The 19,304-nt window shown below is 42.6% G+C and overlaps 1 long non-coding RNA gene across 3 annotated transcripts in view; it reads right to left on the minus strand.

Annotated features, from left to right (window-relative positions):
• Nucleotides 1-205: 205 nt before the first annotated feature.
• Nucleotides 206-19,304, minus strand: part of LOC113625387 (uncharacterized) — a 63,445-nt gene continuing 44,346 nt past the window's right edge. For 2 of the 3 annotated variants that reach the window (XR_003434650.1, XR_003434649.1), the window contains 3 exons: nt 3,965-4,097; nt 3,500-3,614; nt 206-408 (listed from right to left, as the gene is read on the minus strand). This is a non-coding gene — a long non-coding RNA (uncharacterized LOC113625387). Of the gene's footprint in view, nt 409-3,499; nt 3,615-3,964; nt 4,098-8,362; nt 9,149-19,304 lie in introns of those variants that run through there. The other variant, XR_003434651.1, reaches the window with a different exon arrangement.

Genomic DNA, 19,304 nt, shown 5'->3' on the forward strand with positions numbered 1-19,304 from the left:
GGAGATTTACCCACAAACTGTCAGGACTGTGGAAAATTGTGTGTCAACATAGAGACACTGCTCTGTGACTTGTTTTTCTTGCTAGTTCTTCTCTGATAGTGAGGATGCAGGTGTCAAATGAAACATCTGATGCCTTTTGCAATGTGAAACCGTCAGGAAGGAAATCTGACACATCAGCAAGGAGTATAAAATTCAAAAATCCCCTCCTCCACACATGGTTTATTGTTCAGCGTTAAAGGGTGGAAAATATTCATTAAGCAAGACAAGGCCATGGATGCAGGATGAGCAGGAATACGTACAATATATCACCCGGTGCTTAAGAGATGAACTCTACGTAGGAAGCACAATGTGAGTGGAGTGTGTTTGGGGCAATTCCGGTGGGCTGACTCAGCTGTATTTAGACGAGGTCTACAAGACAGCAAAGACAATGAGAGGTTACCAGGGAAACCAATGGAAGGACAAAGCTAGTAAGTGTGGCTAGATAATGGTGATGCTTATGACTTGTACATGAAGTATGTACATGAAAACTTGAAACATCTGGGATGGGGCCTTCTGAGTAAGTCTAGGGAAGCAGTAATTAGTAAAAGTTAAGAATAAAAAGAAAAAAAGTGTTGGACTGTCACTTAGACTTTGCTCTGTTTCATTCAACAATTATTTCCTGGAAATCTTTGCAGCTGGGGTAAGCATAAGGACTTAAAAATGAATAAAATATAGTCTCCATCCTCCAGACACTAACAAGGAAGTGGGGACAGATGCAGGCTTTCTGGGTGTGTAGGAAACCTAGACGCAGGAGGAACGTACTTCATGCAAACCAAGTGGAATGTGACGGGAATAGAGTAAAGAGAAGCAAGCTTCCATGGCATCAACCTTCATTTTCTTTAATCAAATAGCCATAATCCATACTTGATTACAACAGGCTCAACCTGCAGGATTTAAAGCCACTCCATGGTTAAATATGCTTCCGTTCAAAATGGCATTCTGAGTGTAGACATCTGTCCTCTTTCTCCCAAGGCTCTATTAAAATGTTAAGAAAACAATTGTTCCATTTTTAAAAGTATAAGCCCACAAGATAAATAACAATGGGAGAGGTAGATAGCATAAAATAGGAGACTGAACAAATTTCTCGAAGAAAGTAAACAGAAATATGCACAGAGGAGGCTGCAGCTGAGGAGGGAGCCAACCTTTCTGGGGGCCCTGAGAGCAGCTCCCTAGTCAGGTGGCAGCTGTGATGGACAGCAGCAAGGGGCAGGGGTATTAATTAAAGTTCTGTATCTGTAATGGTCAAAAACCCCAATCCCATGTAGAATGTCTGGCAGTCAGATATTCACTCATAAAGAAAATAGCAAGTGTTTTCACCTAAAGAAATAGAAAACTATCAAGGGATAATCAAAACAGTTAATGTGGGTTTTGTCATCCTGGAGCGAAGCCCACCACATTCCAGCGTTAGGGTAACCCTTCATTTCATCACTAGGTCTCCACCATAAAAAACATCCCTGCCAATTGACAAACCCCACCAGGAAAACAGGGTGCTAGTCAGTGTTTCCACAAGGTCAATATGAATACGACTGAGAATGCAAGAATGACCAGAAAGCTAAAGGAAGCCTGCAGCATGACAGAAAACCACCATGACAAATGGGGAAGGGTGAGCTGTGACAGGGCGAGAGAGAGTCATGGACATATACACACTAACAAACGTAAGGTAGATAGCTAGTGGGAGGCAGCCGCATGGCACAGGGATATCGGCTTGGTGCTTTGTGACCGCCTGGAGGGGTGGGATAGGGAGGGTGGGAGGGAGGGAGATGCAAGAGGGAAGAGATATGGGAACATATGTATATGTATAACTGATTCACTTTGTTATAAAGCAGGAACTAACACACCATTGTAAAGCAATTATACCCCAATAAAGATGTTAAAAAAAATCACATAATTAAAAAAATAATAATAATCCCAGAGGAAAAGGAGTTGAGCTTACACAAATTTCTGATGCATATGAAAATTGATATTAATATGAAAATTAATATGAGAATATATTACATCCAAATAATAAGAAGGGAGATATTATGAAAAAAAGGACAATTGCTTAAAAATCATACCACTTTTTAGTTGCTTCATATTTGGACCAGGGCTACTTCTATTTAATTTGTTTGCTTTGGAAGAGACTAAGAAAGAAATGTTCAAAGGATCAGTTTGTACACTTTTTTCTTAAGTGGCATGGGGGTCATGACATTGGAACCATAGGGAAGCAATGTGATCAGAAGCTACTTGATTCTCAGTTCTCAATAAGTAGTGTTTATATAATCACAATAATGGAAGTTGTACTTATTCATTCAACATATGTTTGTTGAGTATCTGCTATGTGCCAGGCATTGTCAAGGCACCTGGGCTAGATCAGTAAACAAGATAGGAAACAAAACGAACAAAGCATCTTCCCATCTAGAGCTACATTTTCATGGTTTAAGTGCAAGAGGAGAGTTGAGGGAGCTGAGGGGGGAGGTAGGCCCGTGTGTCGAGCTTTATAAGCCCTTAGAAGGACTTTGGCTTTTACCCTGAGGGAATGGCGGCCACTGCAGGGAATGGGGCCAGAGGAGTGACGTGATTTCAACAAGATCGTTCAGGCTGCAACATCAGTAACAGACTAAAAGGGGCAAAGTGGAAGCAGAAACCAGTAAGGAAGCTATGACAGTTTATTGTTTTTAATCATCTATACCCAAAGCACCAGAGACTTAACCCGATTGTAACTATCAGCAACATGGCAATATCAAAGTAAATGCAGCGCCCACGACGTCAGGATGTGAAGGAGGGAGGAGAATGCAGAGAAAACTGTGAGCAGGGACCACCGCTTTTCCCTGCAGGCCCTTTTGTACTCTCCTGTTTTTCAGCTGCCTTTATAAATAACGGATTTTTAAAATGTAGGTCAAATATGCCCACTTCATTCTAGAAAGTAGTTCAGGTAAATGTCACATGATTAGATCCAAATTGCTTTTTCAGCATTTGGGGCAGGACTCATTCTCTAGAGTGGCTTTCCAGGTGATTTTAAAACACTGATTTTATAACCTCTTTGCAGTAATGTGAGTGTTTTCTGTCCTCTTCATTTGCACATCTGCAATTCCTAGTATTAAACAGCTGATGTTATGGTGCAAAGCAAGGACCTTGTCAGACTTAAATCAGCAGCATGACATGGGAGGAAGAAAACACAGGGATTCCAGGCTCTGCCACTTAAGAGCAATGTGTTTTGGAATACCTCCCTAAATCTCCCTGAGCACCTGTAAAACAGGCAGGAAATAAATGTCAGATTTGAGCATTCAATATGCTAATAGATGTGAAACACTTTGTCAAAGAAAAAGTGCTAAACATTTACGCTTCTTTAGTTAATGTTTCATATGCCACCCGTCATGACTGCATTGCACAGTGCTTCATAAATTCTATACATCTTACTCTTCTTTGATCCTTTATAATAACCTTTGGTGAAGGCGTGCTATTAAAGTAAAATAGAAATTACCTTGGACTTTGATCCAGGTAGGACAGGTGGCTGGGCCCATCAATCACTTTGTGATGCTTCAAATCCAGTTTCATCCTCTTCCAGTTTTAGGTAAACATAGTTTCTATAATGAATTCTTCATAGTCAAAAGAAACATTTTAAAGGACTTTACCTTATTCCATGAAAAAATATTCTCATGCAAATGACTTTACTTTTAATCATATAACTAGGATGTTGGACTTTATAACATGATATTTTGACATATTATTTGAAATTTAAAGGGAATTATTTCAGTTACCACGAAACATCTCTACATATATCTTACGTCTGAGGCCCCCTACAGTCAGAATGCATAATTCATCCTTCCAACACCCTAACCATTCATGGTATCAGGTCACTGAATGTTGAGAAACCAAGCTTTCACTAGCTTGCAATCAAATAATCTTCAGCCTGGCTGACAACAGCCTATGGACTATACATACTTACAAGAAAACAGAAAAGATGGCCTCGTATTTTCCCTGAAACTTCATTATGGTGCTAACCTTTCAGCAAGAAATGGCATTTTAGAAATGCCACATGCATTTTAACTCTTGTTCCAGTTGCTAATGGCAAAGCTGACCTATCAAAAAAAATAAGAGGAAAAAAGAGCATCATTAACCATGTAATAACCTCAGTCCTTCAGGGTCATTAATATACTATTTTTACTCGGGCCAATGTCATTTTATTTGTCAATTCACTCCAAAAAATATTACTTTCTATCACTATCAGAGAATTGGGGAATCCTGGGAGACTTTAAATTATAAAGTCCTATAAGAATCTCACTTCCATTATATTCCTATATGTCTGTTCCTAAACTTCCTCTTGTCAGGATGATTAGCAGGAATTGCTTCTGATTATCAATTTCTGAGCCCAAGTTCATATAGCAGACAGTGAAGTATGGAGGGATTTTTTTTCTCATCCACAAATATCTTTCCAAAACATTTTCAGAGATTCTAAAAAGAGAGCAAATCTTCTTGTCTGTTCTAGTTTGAAGAATCATCTACAGGCAAGATAATCCACCCCGCTGGGCCATCCAGTTTTGGGAAGGATATCATTAGGGTAATGAATAAGTAAGAAAGCCGCTTGCTGAATCATGCACAGAAGCCAAGTCAACCCTGACCACTAACTGGATGGTAGTTGAAGCTTTCCTTGTGGTCAACATTTGGTACTGCCAAGCACTCAAATCTAAGGCCCTAATTTTAATAAACCCTCAAACAAAGGCATTCATTTTCAAAATTGTTTGTTCATCAGATACCAGTTGAGATGTAAGTATTTAAGTCAAACACCACTCTAGGGGGTAGGATTAGCAGTGACCAAGAAACCACGTCATTGCCTTCATAGCGCCCCCATTCCTGATGGGGCTGAGTGAGAAAAAGAGTGAGGAGCTTTGGGGTGCCTGGTGTTGGGGGGATATTACCATTTTGGACACGGTGGTTGGAAATGTCCTCTCTGATCAAAATGACTGCCTTCGTCCATTTGGGCTGCTATAACAAAAAGACCATAGCGTGGGTGGCTTAAACAGCAAACATTTATTTCCCACAATTCCTGGAGGCTGGGAAGTCCAAGATCAAGGCAGATTCGGTGTCTGGTGAGGAACTGCTTCCTGGTTCAGAGACAGATGTTTTCCCCCTCTGTCCTCACATGGCAGAAGGGAGACAAGAGAGCTCTCGTGCAAGACACTAATCCCAATCCTGAGGGCCGCACCATCATGACATCACCCCTCAGAGGCCGTACCTCCGAACACCATCATCTTGGGAGTTGGGATTTCAACATAGAAATTTTTTAAAAATTTTGATTGGAGTTTAGTTGATTTACAATGTTGTGTTAGTTTCAGGTGTACAGCAAAGTGAATCAGTTATACATATACATATATTCACTCTTTTTTTAGATTCTTTTCCCATCTAGGCCATTACAGAGTACTGAGAAGAGTTCCCTGTGCTATACAGTAGGTCCTTATTAGTAATCTATTTTATATATAGTAGTACATATATGTCAATCCAGATCTCCCAGTTTATCCCTAACTCCCCGCGCCCCGTTTTCCCCCCAGTAACCATAAGTTTGTTTTCTACATCTGTGAGTCTATTTCTGTTTTGTAAATAAGTTCATTTGTACCGGGTTTTTTTTTGTTTGTTTTTTTGGCTGCATTGGGTCTTCGTTGCTGCGAGTGGGCTCTCTCGAGTTGTGGCGAGCAGGGGCTACTCTTCATTGCAGTGCACGGGTTTCTCATTGAGGTGCCTTCTCTTATTGTGGAGCACGGGGTCTAGGCACATGGGCTTCCGTAGTTGCAACACATGGGCTCAGTAGCTGTGGCTCATGGGCTCCAGAGCGCAGGCTCAGTAGTTGTGACGCATACACTTAGTTGCTCCACGGCACGTGAGATCTTCCTGGACCAGGGATTGAACCCGTGTCCCCTGCATTGGCAGGTGGATTCTAAACCACTGCACCACCAGGGAAGTCCCTGTACCATTTTTTTAGATTCCACATATAAGCAATATCATATGATATTTGACTTTCTCTGACTTACTTCACTCAGTATGACAATCTCTAGGTCCATCCATGTTGCTGCAAATGTCATTATTTCATTCTCTTTTATGGCTGAGTAATATCCCATTGTATACATGTACCATATCATCTTTATCCATTCCTCTGTCGATGGACATTTAGGTTGCTTCCATCAACATAGGAATTTTGAGGGAACACAAACATTCAGTCCTTTGCAGCCATGGAATGAACATTGATTAATGCCTATGACATTTAATGCTAGGAACCGTGGTAGGTGCTCGACATATATTTCTCAGTTAATGCGTAGAATAGTCATGTGAGACAACTATTCGTGTCCTCATTTTGTGAAGGAAATACATCTCAGAGATGGCAGAAAGGTGGCACAACCAGCAAATGACAAAGCCATGATTCAGATCCAAGGTTGAGGGGCTCTGAAATCCATCTTCTTCATGCTTTTTCCCTCTAATGACAAAAGGAGAAGAATCCACCATAATAACTCTAACTGAACAGGCCCCTTATGGTGCTTCCACTACTACCCCTCCAGCGAGCTCTCCGCGGGGCAGCCAACGAGACCCCTTAGAGCATTACACGTTCATCCACATTGCTTCCCTGCTCACTGCCCTCCATCCCTTTCTACGTGGGGCAGGGGGAACAGCTCTCCCCACAGCCTGCAGGCCCCTCTCGTGTCGCCTCCTCTTCAGTGCTCACCCCGCTTTGCCACACAGGGCTTCTTGCTCTGCCGGGAGGGGAAAAAAAGCCAGCCTTTCCCGTCTGCAGACCACATCGCTTTCTGGAACAGCTGCCCCTATGCCTTTGTGTGGCTCATCCCCTCACTTTATTTGGGTTTCTACTCCAATGCCATCTTCGCAGAAAGGTCTTCCCCAAGACCCTACCTGAACCATAGCAGCCTTGCATTCTGTGACACCTGCCCCTGCTCTATTTCTCTTCCTAGCACTGCCACCATCAGATATCAAATTACATATTTTTTGTTCATTTGTTTATTTTCCGTCTCATCCAAAAGCATAAGCCCCATGAGGTCAGGACCTCATTTCTCTCCTTCATGGCTGTCTCCCAGATCCCAGAAAAGTAAACAGATGGATGGTGGATGGATGAATAAGCATACTTCCCAGCCAAGGAAATTTAAGGATGCTCTTCTGGTCTTACCTCTGCCTCAGAGGTGTTTTGTTTTGTTTTCCAGGGCTGTTGCTAATTCTGTTTTATGTCACCTAGTTCTTCGGGCTTTGGGAGAAAGCAGGCAAGCACCTGCTTCGTGTCTTTGCTCTTTCGTGGCACTGGCATCACCTGCAGAGGCCACCTCCACAAGTGTTTTGCACTTTTCACTGAAGCATCACTTAAGCATTCCCTTTCAGGTTCACCATGCACTCCCAGAAACTTGCTATTTCTGAATCAAAGGAGGAAACTTTTTTGTTTTTTTCTGGTACTATCTTACGTCTGGATTTTTTAAAACGTTCATTGCACAATTAACTTCTTTGAAAAACTAAATAGCAATCAATTCTCAGATTACTTAATTATTCCTAACGTTTTTCAGAATGGCATGCAAGACCTGAGGGAAACCCATAGAGTTATCATGTTATCTTAAATTATATTTGTCTTAACTGTAGAAAATATCTGGAAACTGGAAAAAGAAATAGTTGAGAACATGAGCTTAGGAAAGGTTTCTCAACCTTGGCACTATTGACATTTGTGCTGGATAAATTCTTGTTAGCAGCACACCTGGCCTCCACCCACTAGGTACCAGTAGCATCCTCCCCCAGTGTGACAACTGAAAATGTGACCCAATGTTCCCTGGGGAGGGTGGGGTTAGGGATCATCCCCCCACTTGAGAACCGCTGGCCTAAAAGTTTCCAATTCCCATTCCACCACTTACCTGTTAAATGACTTCAGACAGGATGAACTCACTGTGCCTCTGTTCCTTATTCCTAACATTGGAACAATAATACTCCTTTCTTTGTGTGATTATTGTGAGGATTTAATGAAATAATACATACAAAGTTCTTAAATCAGCACCTGGTTCATTGTAAGCACTCAATGAGTGTCAGCTATTCTTTGGAAAGATAATTCCAAAATATAACACCAGGCTGACTGGGCTTGTCTCATGAAGAAGTGAGCTCTCACTTAGAGTGGAGACTTAGATACAGTTTTTTGTTTTGTTTTTTTGCGGTACGCGGGCCTCTCACTGTTGTGGCCTCTCCCGTTGCGGAGCACAGGCTCCAGACGCGCAGGCCCAGCGGCCATGGCTCACGGGCCCAGCCGCTCCGCAGCATGTGGGATCTTCCCGGACCGGGGCCCGAACCCGTGTCCCCTGCATCGGCAGGTGGACTCTCAACCACCGCGCCACCAGGGAAGCCCTAGATACGGTTTTATGTACAGAGTATATTATGCAAAGGAACTTAACACATAGTAAGTAAAACAATCAATGACTCTACAAAAAGAATCATAATAAATAAATTTTTGAGTATTTACTAGATGTCAAGTACTATGCTAAGCGCGTTACATATATTTCCTCATTTTATCCTGAAAACAAGGTGGAAATAGATTATTTCAGTCCTATTTTACAGTAGGAGGATTTCAGGCTCCTGGGGATCAAGTCACTTGTCCAACCTCACCCAGATCAAAAGCAGCAGAGCCAAAACTTAAACCCAAGTCTGTCCAGTGCCAAAGCCTATGCTCTTACACATTCTTTTATATCATTTTAAAGCAAGATGAGACTGGGTTTTGAGAAGCGGAAACTGAGATGGAGAGAAATTAGTGACTTGTTTGAAGTACCACAGCTAGTCAAAGGCCCAGAACTTAACAATTGCGTTGCAGTGATTGACCACGTTTGTCATGCTATTTTATTCATAGATTTTGGTTTTAAATGTCTGTATCCTAATAAATGTGCCAAGGCCATCTCTTTCAATATGCTACCTAAGGTCTCTCCATTCTAGAAAGTGTCATGGTTGTAGGGCCATAGAATGTGGTGGTCTGTTCATATACGGACAATGTCGATGGGCAGAGAGACCCTGTGATTTCTCTCTAGGGCAAGGGCAAGGCTAACTGCCCCCTCTCCTGTGGTGTTAGTCGGTATCTCCCAAGTCAGTACCTCCAAAGCAGGTACTTCTGTGGAACCTGCACAAAAATGAACAACAAAAAAGAATTATCTCAATTCCCAATTTGCAATTCACTTCAACAGAACCTGTTAAACTTCAGGACTCAAAATAGGAAACTACAAACTATTGCAGCCAGCAATTTAGTTGCTACCTAGGTAAAATTAGCCAAAACAAGCTGTCCAGGGTAAGAATCACTCTGCACATACTAGCTAGTGCTGCTTTTGTACTTTAAAGGTTCCCACATAAACTGGATCCTGGTGATAGATCCATACATTGAAAACTTACTCGGCAATAATAAAAATCACTAGTCAAATTTCTGAAATGCTTGCTCACCAAAATTTCTGGACATCACCAATATAACATGAATTACCACTGGAAAATTATGTAATATTTTGCATAATCAGGTTTCAGGAGATCTACGCTATTGTAGACAATATGCATTTGGATATTGCCTCTTGATCACATACAAGAGGGTAAAGCAGGAACTCGGCTCTGTGACACTGTTTTCCATCCTAATACCCTTTCTTTCTCTTCTTTCTTACTAACAGAACCCCAAATTTTATCAACTTTGCAGTGTTTGCAGCTAAAAAAGATGACACAGTTCTGCCCATTGAGACATAAGCTGGGGGAGCTGTGGAAGATTTTTGATGACCTGATCTAGAAGCTACTCCTTCTTCCTTCCTCTTCCTTTTTCTTTTTCCCTGGAATGCAGACACAATGACTGGAACAGCAGCAGTCATGATGCATCCATGAAGACCAAACCATACACTACAATGTGACTGTAGGAAGGCAGAAGGAGGCTAATATGAAGGTCAGCAAATCCAACTTGCTGCCTGTTTTTATTCAGCCTACAAGAATGGTTTTTACCACTTTTTATTTTTATAATTTTTAAATGGTTGGGAGGAAATCAAAAGAAGCATAATATGTCATAGCACATAAAATTATATGAAATTAAAATTTCATTGTCCATAAATAAAGTGTTATTGGTAAACTGCCATGCTCATTTCTTTACAATTGTCTATGGCTGCTATTCACTTGTCTATATTTGTATATTGTCTCTGGCTGCTTTTGCATTACAAGGGCAGAGTTGAGTGGTTGCGACAGTCTGTATGACCCACAAAGCCTAAAATACTTACGTTCTGGTCTTTTACAAAGTTTGCCAATCCCTCCTTGGATAACATCCTGGACACCTAACTCCAGACTTTTTGTTGTATAAGAAAACTAAACCCTTTACTTATGTAATTCACTATTTTTTCATATTTTTATGTCATTTGCAGGCAAAGGCTATCTAACTGGCACACAGCTAAAGGAGACTTGATATACTGGAAGAACCACCACTTGGCTGGTGGACATTCTGCAGATGTCAGGGCTCTATTTTCCTAAAATTTTCCAAGAACTTTAACTCTTTCCTTGGAATAGGCAGTGGCTGGAAGACTAGGGAGGAGGGTAGAGGTGAAAACTTTAAAGAAAGATAAATCCCTACAGAACTTGGCAGCCAAGTGGATGTATACAGTCGAGGAGAAGGAGGTTGGTGCAGTGGAATAATAATACTTCAGTGTGTTATCTCTTGCTGCAGAAACAACATTTATTACTCATATTTCCTGTATGAGAGGGGCCCATTGGAAGCCCTGTCACAAACTGCTTACCACACCCATCAAAATTAGTATTCAAAACATTCACGGATTATCTTCACTTGGATCATCTCTGCTGTCAGTCTTGTTGTGAAAAGCCAAGAAAATGGACTCGGGACCGTAATGGAATACACTCAAATGGTGCTCCCTATATCCCTAAGCAGAAGGTCGTGCCTGCTCCCAGCACCCTATATAACCCCCTCCACCCACTCCTCTCCCACCTTTAGAATTCTTATCTCAGCCAAACAAATGAGCAGAGAACATTTCTAACCCTGTCACCTATAATCCAGATACTCTGGGGAAAGTTTTCCTTGCAGGTAGTATACCCTTTACCTTTTGTCTTAAGAACAGTTGTTGGTTTTCCCGTGAGCTGAATTCAGAAATGCAGACTGGCGTTCTCCTGAGTACCTACCTGCCAATAAAGGTGACCTGAGAGTCCTTAGCTTACCCCTTCTTCCCCAGTCTCGGTCTTTCCCAGGCTCCAAACTTTCCTCCTTAGCTTTCCTCCTCCAAGAGAGGGCTCCCTCACTTCACATTCCCTCCTCCCTGTGGGAAGCACTTTCTGAAACAAAGAATCCCTCGCCGAGCCCTAAGACTGCTCAAGTGGCCACTTCTGACCAAACAGGCTTCAGGTTGGTGCTACGACCGTCTGAGGTCTTGCGATTAGACTCTTTAAAATGTGCAACGCTGCTCTGATCTTGGCAGACAACAGCCCTCATTTGAATGCCCCCTACCTCTTCACTTAAGGAGACACTTCGGCTTCCCTTTGCTGAGCCAAACCAGAGTTAATCAAACTCCTGAAATGAGTCCCAGGGAGTTGGAATCATGGCATTATGCCCTGCCTGCCTATTTTACAAGTTTAAAACACTGGGCTTCCAAAGAGCTAATACTTGAGGGTCTTTTAAACGCACAGAATACTGAGGTTGGCAGGGGGTGGTTTCTGTCATTAGCCTTGAACAGCTGAAAGAGGAGCACAAGGAGGAAATGTAAAGTATTTCATTTTCTTCTTTTGGCCAGATTCATGTCTGATTTAAAAGCAGGATAAACCAATAGGCTCAAAAAGAAAAATATGCACAAATGTATACATACCCAATAGTTATTCTCAACTGTTGGCAGGGCTTTTTATCTTAATTCATCTTTTTTTTTAAATGCAACAGTATGAGAGAACTATCCTTCCTGGCCACCCAGGAGCAGGTCACGGGGGGCAGCCACCAATGGACCAGCTTGCCTGAGGAGGCCATGGCCCCCAGAGAAACAGAAACAGGAAAAAGATTTTGAGGACTGATGATATTAAGACTTTCGAGGGAACCAAACTGTAGAGATAAATTTTACCCCCAAGTCTCAATGGGAGAGATGCCCCAGGACAGAGGGTCTTAGCTTCCAGGTAGGGAGGACGTTGAGGGAGGGTACCCATTCTCAGGGACAGAATTATGGTCAGGAGGGAGGGAGGCTTTTTTTTTTTAATGCTTGGCTTTTTATTTATTTATTTATTTTATTTTTGGCTGTGTTGGGTCTTCGTTTCTGTGTGAGGGCTTTCTCTAGTTGTGGCAAGCAGGGGCCACTCTTCTTCGCGGTGCACGGGCCTCTCACTATCGCGGCCTCTCTTGTTGCGGAGCACAGGCTCCAGACGTGCAGGCTCAGTAGTTGTGGCTCACGGGTTTAGTTGCTCCGCGGCATGTGGGATCTTCCCAGACCAGGGCTCGAACCCGTGTCCCCTGCATTAGCAGGCGGGCTCTCAACCACTGCGCCACCAGGGAAGCCCCGGGAGGGAGGCTTTTAAATATGATGGTAGAAGGAAGGACGACCACCTCAAGGAAGTAGTCTGTTTAGAAAAAGTAATCATAAAAATAAACAAATGAGAGACTGAATATAAAATGGACAATAAGCAGACCGTTTATACAAATGAACTCTGACCCACAGCCTGCAGCAGCCTGTGAGGAAGCCAACCCCCTATCTACAATAAACAGCCCAGGAAGCCAGCCTGCTGTCAGTCAGACTCGCAAAAGCCAGGTTGCCATTCCTAGTGACAATCCAGGAAGCTCAACAATAACTTCTGCAACAATCTGCCCCAAATGGCCAGGTCTTGATTAATAAATCATAGTTTTCCTAATGTTCACCCCTGCTTCCACCTTCCCACCAATCAGAGAAAACAAATAGGCACCCTAACCAATCACATAGGGGCACTGCCTCCTACTTAGCCCACCTCCAGCTTCCCAAGCCAACAGCCTACAATCAGCGCACACGTGGAGCCTTCCCTTTTCTCCGCTATGAAGCTCTCCCATTCCCCTGCCTGCCAACTCTCTGCAAATGCAAGTGATGGTGGCTGCCTCCCTGCTATAACAAGCTCTGAATAAATAGCCTGTTTTTCTCATGTGGCTGGTCTTTTTTTATTTCCACAAAAATAGCCTGAAAGGACTAAGGTCTATTTAGGAAGCCTAATAAAAAGATCTCTAGCAAGAGCTCAGAGGACCTCCTGGATTTGGTGAAAAGCACTGTCACTTTGCCTGTAACCACAACCCACGTCTCTGTGTCCCCCGGGCCTGAGGCAGCCTCAGAAGGAAACCTAAATCAATTCAGCTCCATGAGTTCAAGTACTGGTTCCTCATCTCAATTTAGCTCCTGGCTCTCAGTGTGTCTTTGGCAAGTCTCAAAATTCCCCACCCCGTCTTGTAACAACTGCTTGAGTTCTGAACATTAACCTCCACAGTCTACGTACTTTATTCATTTATCCTTGTTTTCCTGTATTCCTTTAGTATCATATTTAGTCTACGACCATCGTCTCTACACAACGCCTTCAAGAATGCTTTGCCCATGGAGGCCTTCTGATCACTAATACTAACTGACCTTTAAGAAACCCTTGTCTTGGGCTTCCCTGGTGGCTCAGTGGTTGAGAGTCCGCCTGCCAATGCAGGAGACGCGGGTTCGTGCCCCGGTCCGGGAGGATCCCACATGCCGCAGAGCGGCTGGGCCCATGAGCCATGGCCGCTGAGCCTGTGCATCCGGAGCCTGTGTTCTGCAACAGGAGAGGCCACGACAGTGAGAGGCCCACGTACCACAAAAAAAAAAAAAAAAAAGAAACTCTTGTCTTTACAAGGATTGGGAATAGATAACTACTGCAAATGCATAATCCTTTATTTGTTTTAACAAAGGTGAATCTATAATTGCTTGCCGTGGTGAGCCAAGATGTCAGTACGCATTAAATTTAGGTATATGCTGGTTTAGCGTTTTAGTTAAGGAAGAACTAACTAAGGATGTAACAGATAAAACCCTAAGTCTCACGGCTTCAGAGAACACATGTTTATTTTTATCAATAAAGCCTACTCCCAACCAGTGGGCATTTCCCCACCAAGAGGTGATTCAGGGACCTTAGGGCTCCATCATTTTCAACACCAGGTTCTCAGTGTTACCACATCTCTCTGCATCAAGCCAGAAGAGAAAGACTGTGGAGCCAGGCATAGAGGTCTGAATGTGATTTCCAGCACATTCTATCAGCTTGATCTCAATCATGTGGACACATCTCACCGCAAGGAAGGCTGGAAAATGTGATCTAACACTGCGCTCAGGAGGAAGAGAAGTGGGTTTGGTTAAGAGCTACCCAGTTTCTGCCTCATTTATTAGCGCAAAACATCACTTCTGTGAAGACCTCCTTGCAAATACCACTCCCTTATCCAAACACCTGGCTTAGTTTCTGGAAAATGTGCACAGGTTAAGCTCTCAACTGGATTCTTCATACATCAAAGGATACAGTCAACTCAGCAGCTCAGGCTTCTCAAACATGAAGGACAGCTAGCAATGATGACAGCAACAACAGAAAGTCCTGCCAATTCTCTCTGCCTTTTAAAAAATGTGCTTTAATTGTATTGCTTCTAGAAGCAGTACAGCTTTCATGAGCCAGTGAACTAGTTAATTGGCTGCCGTAATAACTGGGTCTTGGAAGGTGGCACTTAACCAAACAAATATTAAGAAACTGTGACTCTGGAGTATGAGCTTTCATGGGTGAAGGGTGTGTCATGGGTCAACATGACACCACACATGACAGTTAAAGGCGAGGGAGAAAATGACATTTTAGAAAGGGGAAAACTGTGGCAATGCTTAGATTTGCCTCACATTCAGAGCCATTAAAACCAGAAGGTCCTATAAAGCTGATTTTTTTGAGCTACTGTTAAAATACAAAAAAACAGGTTTGTTTTTTTTTTTTTGGCTTGACATTCTGTGTCTGCCTTTTTTCCCATTTATATATGTACATCCTGAGCACATCTGATGAAAAAAGTAATTGAGATTTTGGTTCTAAAGCAGATCTTGATTTATTAGACTTATCTGCTGAGTCTAGCAAAATGATCTATGACTTCCTACGGAAATGCGACGTCAAGATGCAAAGAATGCTGTGTGCTGTCCACAGACAGCCACAGCCTGTCTCCCAGCCTGTCGCATGGGCAACCTTCAAGGACAGTCAAGATGGGGTTCCTTCATCAGACTGGTACATGCCAAGCTTCATGTCCATTTCTACAGGAGTAAAAGTTGGGAGCCATACTGCATTCGAATTTCCCCTGGAGTTGACCAAAAAGTAAGGTCTACTTTCAGGTGATTCATTGAAAAATCAGTTATAGAATAAAAGTAGTCTGGCAATTTTTTTAAATGAAAAAATGGGACGTGACGTATGAACCTGGCTCACAAACAGCCACCTGTTTCCCATTGTCGCTGGCTGCAAATCAGCCATCAACTTTCTGCTTGTTGTACAGCTCCCACTGCCTCTGCCAGTGATCACAATGCACACTGTCCCTAGGCAATCTCGCTTCCCTACCTCCCCGGTCCCAGACCACAGACCACTCCAGTTGAACTGCAAAGTTATTACAGCAGATGTTTATAATATTTATAATACCTAAAAAGCAAGTAGGCCTATGTTGTCTCTTTCCTCTGTTTCTCTCTTATTATTCACCACCTGTATTACTAGTGCCTCTTCTCCCCTCCCTTAGCGCTGAGAAATTGCTGTTGATTACAGTCCAGTTCCTTTTCTAGTGGGTTAAGTGCAGTAAAATGAGCATAAAAGTAGCAAACAAGGCCTCAGGGTGACATCAACAGCCTATAATGGCTTATTTTTACCTCTGATATTTTCACAGATGATTCTGCCTGAAATTCTTCACTTTGTGGTAATGATGCTGAAAGTGTGTAATATGAGAAATTGGGGTAGAAGCAACAGATGATGATGATGGTGACAGAAGGGTTATGTGTAGATAAAAACCTAGCTCTGTGGAAATGTTGGTCAGGGCTAATAACCTAAGAGCTAAAATGAGCCTTGATTCTACAGTTCCATTAGTAAAATGATGTTTCCAAGTTTACTTTTAAAAAATGAAAAGAACATATCTGACAGTATATTTAGAAATGAGGGACCTGGCTTCTGGGTAAAGAAAACCATTCTGGCTGTAGCTCTCCAGGGGCACAGGGATCTTTCACCTGGATTCATCAATCTTTTTAAGACCCCTCCCCCTTTTTTTTTTTGCATTAGATTGTTGGACCAAATGTCATGGGCTTCTGGGGCTTGATGGCATCTCTAGATGTGAAGCCATATTTATGTAACCATAAGGACCACTGCTATATGGCGGCCTCATGAGGGACTCGTCTCTTCTTTAAAAAAAAAAAAAAAGTTTACCCCCAAGCTTTCATGTTTTTTTTTAATAGCTTTATTTATTTATTTATGTATGTATGTATGTATGTATGTATGTATGTATGTATGTATGTATGTATGTATGTCTGCGTTGGGTCTTCATTGCCGTGTGCGAGCTTTCTCTAGCTGCAGTGAGTGGGGGTTACTCTTCATTGTGGTGCGAGGGCTTCTCATCAGGATGGCTTCTCTTGTTGCAGAGCACAGGCTCTAGACGTGTGGGCTTCAGTAGTTGTGGCATGCAGGCTCAGTAGTTGTGGCTCACAGGTTCTAGAGCACAGGCTCAGTAGTTGTGGCGCACAGGCTTGGTTGCTCTGTGGCATGTGGGATCTTCCCGGACCAGGGCTCGAATCCGTGTGCCCTGAGTTGACAGGCGGATTCTTAACCACTTAACCACAGGCGCATTCTTAACCACTTAACCACTGAAGCTTTCATTTCTTAAGGAGCTTTATGTAGAGTAATTACAGTCACAATAAAATGCTCTGGAGCAGGAGAATGAGAGAGTTGAAAATTAGGAAGGACCTGAAATCTGTGCTGGGGCCACAGAAAACTTGGTTTTGTGTCTCCCCCATTCTGTGCATGGACCACAAACTCACCACCTGTTAACCCCAACCCCTAGCCCCCTGGACCCTCTCTAGTCTCCAATTTTACATTGCCCCATGCTACTTCAACTAATTCCTGCCAAATAGCTCTGGAGAACGTGCAGAGCTATTTTGTAATGGACATTCACAACCCTCTGGAATTGCTCACCTTTTAGATCTTGACTTATGTCCAACATTGTCTGGGCAGGTCTTTGACCACTTTCTCTCCATTCACCCTGAACTCCAAAGCACTGCACCATAAGACCACGGTAGCATGCCAATGGGGTCCCCTACAAGTTGATGCAGAACTTTTATCCCTCTCTTGTCTCACAAGTATATTCATTCCCTGCTGATGTTACTGCTAATTTTTCACTCTTATCAAGACCCATGTCCACACCCACCTCCCACACTTTATCTTCTAGACTGAACTTAGGTACCTCCTAGAGCCTCAATATCCTATTTCCCTGCCCCTCCTATTTCTAAGGAAGAGAACTTGATTCTCTTGTTAAGACCCACACTTTCTACCTTTGCCCCTGATCCCATCCTCACACTGTCTCTGGGACTTGGTTCCATCCTCATCTGTACTTCAGATTTCTCCCTCCTTGATACGGTAGGTAGACCACCATGTGCCACCTCAAATATGCCTCTTTGGCACAAAGATTATTTTGAGAAACAAGACACAGGAGAAGCTCTGAAAACAGCATAAGTACCTTTTGTAAGAGAAATTTACATTTATAAAGGATATCTCCATTTGCAAAGTGTCTCCCTGTTTGTACCAGGAAGAAAAGGATGATTCTAAATCACAAGAAAATCTTATCAACAGAGAAGAATTTCACTTAAATCTACATAACTAACCTTATCCTGTTTACTGTCACCTCCCCTTAACCAGCGACCGACCACCAGGATCTTCTTCCTTTGATTTGGCTGAAGATGGTTAAGCCTGAATTCTAAGCCATCCCTTTGAGCCATACTCATTTCCCTGAGTATCTCCCATGTATATATGAGATAAACATGTTTAAAATCTTCTGTTTTTCTCTTGTTAATCTATCATTACAGGGTCCCCCAATGAGAACTTAGAAGGATAGGAGGAAAACTGCTTTTTTCTTCCTGTATAATATATTTCTACTCTTGAGTTATTCCTTACCTTTAACCAAAAGGAAAAAAGTGAATGAAATAAAAATCTTTCTCTGACCCAGTTATGCTGAAGTTGCTCTTTTTTATTCTGTCTACTGCCAAACATCTTGAGCTAGACAAAAAACTTCGTATCTCCTCCCTCTTTCCACCAACAGAAACTCATAGCTCTCTTCTCTACAAAATTGCTTTCTCAAACACCAATATATAGTTTTTTAAAATGTTCTTAGGTCACACCATCAGAATGTTGTATCACTTCATTACCTACTAAATTTTATTGCCTTTTAAAATGCCTATTGAAGAATATACATACAGGGAAATGGATAAGTCATAACTGAAAAGCTCAGTGAATACTGAATGTGTACAGACTGCACACACAGCCACTATGTACCAGCACCCAGACCAAGAAACAGAACTATTCCCAAAACTCTGGACTTCCTACCCATGTGCTCTATCACCTACTGCCCCCTCCCCGCAAAAGTTAACTGCTCTTCTGACTTCTGAAACCTCACATTGGTTTTGCTGGTTTGCAAGGTTTCTATAAATGGAAATATACAGTATGTAGTCTTTTGAGTGTGTCTTCTTTCACCAAACCTTGTGGTCATATGTTTATCCATGCCCTTGTGTGTAGCTGTAGTTCATCCATCCTCAATCCTGTAAATTTCCATTGTGCAAATGTGCTACAATGTGTTATCTATTCCACTTCTGAGGGCATTTGAGTTGTTTCAAGCCTAGGGGATTTTATGAATAGGGCTGCTGTGGACATCTTTCAGTGAACATATGTACAAATTTCTGTTGAATATACATCTAAAGATGGCATCTGGGGGGCCACTGAGTATTCACACCTTTAGTTTTAATGTTATAAATATTGCCAAACCACTTACAGAGTGGTTGTACCAATTCACACCACTACTGTTTACACCCCTACTAGCAGTACATGAGCGTTCTTGTTTTTCCTTATCCTCAGCAACATTTGATTTTTTTTTTTTTTTTTTTTGCGGTACATGGGCCTCTCACTGCTGTGGCCTCTCCCGTTGCGGAGCACAGGCTCCGGACGCGCAGGCTCAGCGGCCATGGCTCACGGGCCCAGCCGCTCCGAGGCATGTGGGATCCTCCCGGACCAGGGCACGAACCCATGTGCCCTGCATCGGCAGGCGGACTCTCAACCACTGC

This window comes from Aethalodelphis obliquidens, unplaced genomic scaffold (assembly GCF_003676395.1).
Source record: "Aethalodelphis obliquidens isolate GAN/ISIS:26980383/991018 unplaced genomic scaffold, ASM367639v1 scaffold15, whole genome shotgun sequence".
Classification (NCBI taxonomy): Eukaryota; Metazoa; Chordata; class Mammalia; order Artiodactyla; family Delphinidae; genus Aethalodelphis; species Aethalodelphis obliquidens.